Genomic DNA, 8432 nt, shown 5'->3' on the forward strand with positions numbered 1-8432 from the left:
AATGAGGTCGTATGTTTTGAGCTGACCACTACTGCAGGTCCAGGGAAAAAGAATTTGTGCTACTTGGCTATTGTATGGCTCCCCTTACCCTAGACTCCGGGCCATTTAAATGGAACAATTAAGTGGCAGAGCCCCTTCCTCCTTCTCCCATTCTCATGGTCCAAGCTCCCCTCTAAACACTATTAGCCCTACAACACCAAAGCCCGCTTCACAAAGTGCAATGAATACCAAAACAAAGAGGAGGTGAATTACTTAGGATCACAGTGTACTCCAAGGTGCAGCTGCCTGCCCCTGGCTCTGTGGCCCAGATACATGGGTTACCCACAACAGAGTTACCCACAACTTCTCCCCTCCAGCCCTCTCTCCTTTCAACACTTTTCTGAAAAGTGTAAAGGTGGAGGAAGGTTTGAGGAGGCCTGGACAAGGGAAGAAAGAAAGATGGTGCACTAACCTCAGGATATTTATTTACTCTTACTTTATTTTTTTCCAACAGAAGCTCTAAAAATCTCTCTTGAAACCCAGAGGTTTGGGGCATAAAACTGGGAAAAGGCTGATGTAAGAGGTGAAGATGCTGTTTTTCAATCAGGCTCAAATTTCTGAAATAATGATCTCTTTTTGCATGTTTTGGGGAAGGACTGTCTGTAATACGGTTACAAAATTTTTAGCAGACACACCAAATGGCCCTTCTATCATTTTCAAGGTCCTCGTGTGTGTCTACAGATGATTTGCAGGTTACTGGATTCAAGCAATCTTTACATCAGACACCCTAAAACTTTTTAGATGAGGTATACTTGTTTCCCTGTGTTTTCTCAACCAGTCTGTAAACTAGGCAAGGATCATGTCTTTTAAATCAAATTTGATGCAGTTCTTGGCAGGATTTTGCATGCAGTTGCCCCATAAATATTTATCGTTGACTATTAAAAAAGAAAACAATGAAAAAATGGTTCAAATTTCGTGGGTTTTTTTTTTGCGGCGGGGGGGGGGAGGCTAAGCCAGAAAATAGCAATTCTTATCAAGTAATCACTATTTTCCATGACTACAAAAAACGCAGGTATCAAAACCCAAATATCAATACTGGGTCTAAAGGTATATCAATACCTTAAAAACAAGTGGTTAAAATGTGAAAAGTACCTGATGAAAACTATTGTGAAAATAGTCAGACTGATTCTCTAAACACACGCAACATGCTCGAAGGAGAAGAGAGGGGAAGGCAGTTTGTCCCTCCATCTCCTTCCAGTTCTTGTTTATGGCAGCCTCGAGCCATGTAAAAAGCACTTATCCAAGTCCACCCATGTTGACTGAGACCATCTTTGCACAGGTGTGTATTACATAGGGTACCGGCTAAGTTCTTTTAGCCAGAAACCCCAAAATACAGTGACTTAAAGAAAAGGAACTTTACTTGTCTCCCATCAGAGTATTACGGTGCAGGGGATGTGGGTAGCAGACAACAACACAGCCTGGGGTCAAATCTAGCTTGCTGCCTGTTTCTAAGGTAAGAGTAGTTTCTACATCTTTAAATGGCTGAGAAAAGATCGAAGGTAGCATATTCTGTGCCACATGAAAACTTCATAAAATTCAATCTTCAGTGTCCATTAAATAAAACTTTACTGGAACCTACCCACAACTCATAGTCAAGTATTATCTACAGCTACTTTTCACTACAAATGGCAAAGCTGAACAGAGACTTTATGACGTGCAAAGCCTAAAGCATTTACTACCTGGCGCTTTACAGAAATAATCTGCTAAGCCCAGGCCAAGGAGATCTCACTCAAGTGGTCCATCCAAGGCCCCAGGTTCTTTCCATCCTGCGCTGGCTCTGCTGTTCTCCAGGTTGCTATCTGATTGGCAGATTTGGGTCACTCCCACATCCATGTTCCAGCCCTCTGTAACAGGGTAACAGGGAGCGGCTAAAAAGAAGGGCAAGCAATTGCTTTTTAAGTATGGTAAGCAGAAGTTGCACACAGCACTTTTGTTCACATGCATTCTTTTGGTGAATTTATTCAAATACCCTACATGGTTTGCTGTACAGCAGAAACTAACACAGCATTGTAAATCAACTATACTCCAATAAAAATTTTTTAAAAAATCTTACACAGAGATGAAGGCAATGAGGCTGAAAATGAAAGCAGGGAGGATGGAGGGGGGTGGTGAGGTTCAACCAAAAGCCTGATACAGCATGGAGTACATACAGTAACTAAATCTCAAAAATGTACTGAGTACCTTAAGTCCATTAGGTTCCAAATACAGAGTCATGCTAGCCTATGATGAAAAGTCTTCACTATATTTATTAAAATGGCCACTTTTTGATGTGAAGGCAAACTGATTTTCAAGCTAGAATAAACTTCTGCAAGAAATTCTTGTATTTCAATGCACACGTTGAGGACAAAATGTTGTCCAGGTTCCCCTCAGGACCCAGGTAGTGAAGACTCGTATTCGCTGGCAGTTACTGAAGATATTTTGGAATCAATAGAAAAGATGGAGTCTTAGTTAGGGCTGCAGGGTGACTTCAGGCCCTGTCTCAAGCTCTATGAAGTAGAAAAAGACATTAACCCACCCGGATCTCAGCTCTGCTGACTGCTTATTGCCTGTATTTTCTGCACTTATACGTAGCTAATGTTTTCTAGAAATTTCAGTGATTAAGTTTTTGCATTTTTGTCCAGAGTGAGTTTGCCTAATTTGCAATCATATCGAAGGTTCTCATCTTGACTGGCTGCTTTGTGAAAAAAATTAATTCACATTCCATAAGGAATTGAGCAAGAAGAAAGATGAATTTCCCTTTTCAAATCACGGATGGCAGGGAATCATCACTTTTACAAATAACCTTATGTTACTGGTAGTTGGTTGTCACTTGGTTACATGGTGTGTTTGAAGAGCTCTAATCAGTGTACTCTATTCTGGAGAACATGGCTGCCTGGAACTACTCTCCTGTTTCTGAGCAGGACCACAACAGAAAAAACGGCACCTTCATCCTAGAACAGATTGAATTAGCCTTCTAAATTGGAAACATAACCAGGCCACGCACATTACTATTCCGATACTTGACATGTTCTGAAATTAGAAACAGAAAAATATTGGAAGTCTTTGGAGCGCAAGATGGTTTTTAAAATGTGAAGATTAAATTTATTACAGTCTATTGGGTGCAACATCTCTCAAAGCCTTGTTAGACCAACCTACATATGGAAAGGAATTCACCACATATATGAGGAAAGTTATTTCAAATTGATGGGGGAAACTCTTTAATAAATTCCATAGGAATAATTGACCATTCAGTTGGAGAAGAAAAAAATCAAATTCGACTTCTCCCTTACAACATACACAAATTCATTCCAAAAGGATTAAGGAGCTGAGTGAAAAAAAATTTTTTTAACTATCAGAAGAAAATATAGAAAAAGGCTTTGTGAGGAAGGCACAAAACCCAGACTCCATACAGAAAAAGACATATCTATTGACCTTTATTCACGTTTAAACCTTCTGTAAGGCAAAAGACAAACTAGGTAAAAGGCAGTCTTCTCAATGCATATTGTCAATACATAAAGTATATATTTCATGGAAAAGTGTTTTTTAAAGGAACTTCTATAAATGAATAAGGCATCTAATAAGGATATAAGCAAAGGATATAAGCAAATTTCTTCAGTTAAGAAATGCAAATGCTTATAAATAAATGAAAAGTTTCTCAAACAATGAGACATTACTTTACTCATCATATAGGGAAACATAATGAAGACCAAACACATGAAATGCTATGCAGCATGTGAGGAAACGGGGACTTTGTGGGGCTGGAGGTTGGGGGGAAGTTTGTAAGGACCTATCCAAATTGTAAAATCCCGTTTCCTTCAGTTGAGCAATTCTACTTCTATGTAGTTATGCCTTGAGAAATACTTACACACGTACAGAAAGAATCATATACAAGAGTATTTAATGTTTATAATAGTGAAAACTGAAAAGACAGAAACGTTCGTAGGAGGATGGATAAACAGATTATGAAGCATTATGTACCAGTTAAAAAGATGGAGTTCCACTTATATGGACCAATATGAAAGTGCTCTATGAAATCAGGGAGTGAAAAAGCAAGTTTCAGTTTAATATTGGGTGTGTGTGTACATGTATGTAAAGTACGGTTTCACTGATTTCAAAAACTCACAACAAAACAATAATGATCTGTTTGTATTCATGTCCATGACTGTGTGGAAAAAAGCTGAAAGGATGCCCACCTCCTGGTTGTTGCCTCTCAGGAGTGGCAACCGGCGGGAGAGGAACTCTCACTTGTACTCTGTTCTTTGACGTTTGAGGGCGCATTTATGGAGAAGGCCCTCGCTGAGAGAATTTATTCTGTACTATGTATGCAATTAAAGTTAAATTATAAACAAAGCAAAAGTGAGATACTTCGGGGCCATCCATCCTCCTAGCTCACTCAGGATGTTTCTGCAGCGGAGTCTCTCACTGCTTGCTCTGTTGGCCCACTTACACACTCCAGTGTGTAGCTTTACAAGGCAAACTGGCCAAGTGTGAGGTGGAACGGCTATTTGTTCATAAATTTACTACTTTATACCATTTGGAGGGGAAGCAACACTCATTCCCTGGCTTTGTAATTCATTTCATTGCTTATAAGTAATAACTGGAAAAGAGAGTTTAAAAGCAATCATTATTTTCAGAAACTTTGACCAATATTTGCTCTGAAATGTCAGGTTCCTTGGTAAAACGGCAAAAGGCTTAAAATGTAGGCTTCTTATTTTTTTCTTTATTAGAAAGTTAACATTACTTACATTTATAACTACACTCAAAGTCCAATAGACTGGATTAAGATTTCTGCCAAATGCTCTTACTTAACATTTTTCGAGTTTTAGCAATAGCAATTGTTACTTTCACATTGAAAAAAAATATCTTAGTAGCGTAAGGCAAGTTTGTGGAAAACTAAATATCTTCATTTTACACTTCAGTAGATTCAGCCTAAACCAACATCAAATTAATCAGAATTAAGATTAGGGCTCAAGTCTTGTGACTTGTAGCCTAAGTTTTGGTTTTTTTCCCCCATATATGGCCGATGCCCACAAACTACATACACTTTCTTAAATCTTCTGATAGTGCTTTCTAAAACTGAAAGCTTTACTTCTGAGGCTTATAATACAGTATTTCACATACTGAGACTGGAATATAGCAAAAGAAGCTGAGTAAAATTCATTTTAGGAAAAGATGAAATTTAAGATAATGATAAATGGCTTTGTATTGTGCATTAAAAGGAAGAAGGAATTTCTCTCTTGCATAGAGGGTGACACTTGCAAAAATAAAATTCTGGTCTATCACACAATAGATGCTCATTTGTATATGAGAGAGGGATTCTCCACACTATTTCATTTTAAAATGGACCCTCCATTGTTCTTTCATTTTTTTAAATGGACTCTAATTATTAAACTACAGTCTAAATGAATTAAAATGTATTAATTTTTCAGTGACTTAATTTGAGACTAAGGTGTATGTTATTCCTATAACAAATTTAAAATATTTTGCAGAAAGACTTTTTGCTGTATATATCAGGTTTGTAATGATATTACATGTAAAAATGCCTTAAATCAAAGTCCTCAAAATGCATTTTAAAGTTGAGTAAATACAGTTAAGACTAAAACCACAAAATTCACTTGTCCTCTACTGGCCTATATACTACAGCAAACAGCTAGGTAAGCCAGTAGAATGCTGTGAAATTGCTAGCAACGGCATACATGCCTGGTGCTTTATCCAGCACAGCTGAGCAAAATAAATGTCAGAGGGGCGTGTTACAGTTGGTTTCATTATAACGTCTGGTGACCACCACCAGTCACAGAGTCTTTAGAAGAGAACCAATCTCTCTCCTCCTCTGAATTATAAATTAGATCTGCTTTTGTTGTGAAACTTATTCGCTGCAAGTCGGTGGCTGAAATTTTATGATGCATCCCTGACTTTAAGTCCCCACGGCGACGTCTGCAGACGCACGTCTGCACTGAACCCACCCTGCAGAAGTCAAGTGCAGCGCCAAGGGCAAGATGCGGCAGCGCCACAACCGCAAACCTTATGATAGAATAGAACCAAGGACATCTGGAAACAGGATCAAACGACAATATTTATCTGCCAGATGCGCAAAAATTTAAACCCACGACTCCTTCTGCTTTAGATTGTGCCCCTGCCCGGTGTGCAGTCACATTTTTGGGGTATAACATAATGGAAAATTCAGGGGCGATTAGTGTTGGAAATAACAGATTTACTACTGTACATTTTAACCACTTCCAGGCCAAATAAAAGGAAGCGGCTTAGGTGGGCCACCGCGCCAGGATGGCCAGCCACCCCTAGGGGAGAAAAGAACAAATGATGTCATAATTTTCAGGTTTGGAGGAAATCTATTTTTGCTCTTTAAAAAGAGATGAAAGGTGTCGCTGCCGCAGCGAGGCCTGCGGCGAGAACGCGGGCGGCTTGGTGCGCTCGGCGCCGCGAGGATCACCTAGGCTGCGAGAAGCTCCGAGCTTCCAGTGACACCTAAACCACAGCTTTCGCTACTCTCATATTTGGGGTGATAGTGGGAAGGCAAGTATCACCTCTAAGAGAATCTGACAGGATTCTCTCCCCTTGCACTGTGTCCAGGCTCGGGATTCTTCCAAGTTCCCTCCCCTTTGCTCCATGCAGATCCTGGCCCTGCCTGCACTCGCCGACTCTCCCACACCTGGGTCGCCGTGGGTTGAGTACCCGGGCCCGCCTCGACCCCTCGTTGCCTCCCTCCTCTCCAGCGCGGGCTCTGGAAGGTGACTGCGTGCCTGGCTTGGAGACACCCAGGACCGCAGAAGCCCAGTGACACGAGAAATGGGGCGCAAGCACCTTCTGCAACCGGTTCTCACGCGTTACGGGCATAAACCGAGCTCTAACTAACCTCCCTCCAGCTAACCGCGAGGAGAAAAAAGGGCGCGTCGCAGTGCCCCCTCCAGCCTAGCCACGCGTGGTGAAATTTCCGGCGCTCGGTGCGGCCAAGACACGGGATCTGCACCGCAGCCGCTCATCTCCCAGAGCCCGCGCCGGGCGCTGCTGCGGCTCCTCCAGTCGCTCCCCGAAGTGCGAAGGCCATCGCCCCTTTCGTTGCGCGCCTGCGAGGCCGGCAGCTCTGGGAGCCGCGCCCGGCTGCGGAGCACTCGGCGGGCCGGGGGCTGCCCGGGGGCGGGCCGGGGGCTGCCCGGCGGCTCCTCCGCGAGGGTTAACAGCGGTCCCCGCGGAGGCTTCCTCTCGCCGGCCCGGGAACGTGGATACCGCGACCGCAGGATGTTCGCCGGCTGGGCCGGGCAGTCAGGAAACATGAGAAGGCCTAGCTATTCCTGTTCCCGGGCCGCGCGCGCCCGTCTGGGTAAATAAAGCCGCGACGCCGGCGGTGGCCGCGGTGAGCGCGCTGGAGCCCGCGCGGAGAACATGCGGCGGGGATGGGAGCGCGCCTAGCCTCGACGCGGGAGAGCCAGCCGCCCTGCCGCCGGCCGTGGGCACCCCCGCCACCGGTACAGCTCGCGGTCGCCGCGTCCCGGCGCGGGGCCGCGGGAAGGGAGGCGCGCTACGGCTCCCGAGCCGCTCCTTCCCCCTGCTCCGCGCGCCTGGGCTCTCCCCGCCCTTCCCCCACCTCCCTCCGAGGCCCTTGGGGACGCGCCCGAGGCGGGGGGTGGGGGCGGCGGCCGAGGCTGGCCCGAGGGTCTGCGAGGAGCCGGGGAGCCCACCTGGTTCGCGGGCGTGGGGCGGGGCGGTTCCGCAGGGAGGGAGCTCCCCAAGCCACAGTGTGGAGTGAATCCGGGTAAGTGGGGAGCACGGGAGCCGAGAGGCGGCGCTGGGGACCGCGCGGGGACGCAGCTCCCGGCCCTTGGCCGCGCCTGCAGACGCAGCCGCGCCGGGGTCTGTGGTTGCGACCTCGGCGTAGGCTTGGGACAGCGGGGAGGGTCCGCGTGGCAAGCTTCGCGGCGCAATGGCCGGGAAAACACGCCGCGGCCGACCGGAGGACAGGGCTGAGGTGGGGACAGACAGCGGGGCTGGGAACGGGTTGCTTCGCAAATAGAACAGCCTGAGCGCAAATCACCGAGCGCACGGATTTAAAAGGAAAAACAAGGCGCCTCCTGACGCCTCGAACGAGGGCTGCGAGCACAGACCTTTGCTCTCACACTGGCCGCGGAGGCTGCACGGACGGCCCAGACACATACCTGTCTGCGGGGGGCAGCTAGCAGAGGTCTGACTTCACCTCCCCGCGAGCACTGACGGGGGCTGTCGTTTAATCTCTGCGATCAGAGCACTACACGTCGCGCGTATCCGCTGCTGCGATGGTCGGAGGGCGGGGCTGGGGGGGGTCTTGGCGAGCGTGGGCACGCGGCGTGGGTGTGGGGGCGTGGCGGCCCTAGCCGGGGCGGGGCGCGGTGAAGGGGCGCCAGCTGTGAGGCGGGGGCAGCTCG

This window comes from Lipotes vexillifer, unplaced genomic scaffold (genome assembly GCF_000442215.2).
Source record: "Lipotes vexillifer unplaced genomic scaffold, Lipotes_vexillifer_v1.1 scaffold439, whole genome shotgun sequence".
NCBI lineage: Eukaryota > Metazoa > Chordata > Mammalia > Artiodactyla > Lipotidae > Lipotes > Lipotes vexillifer.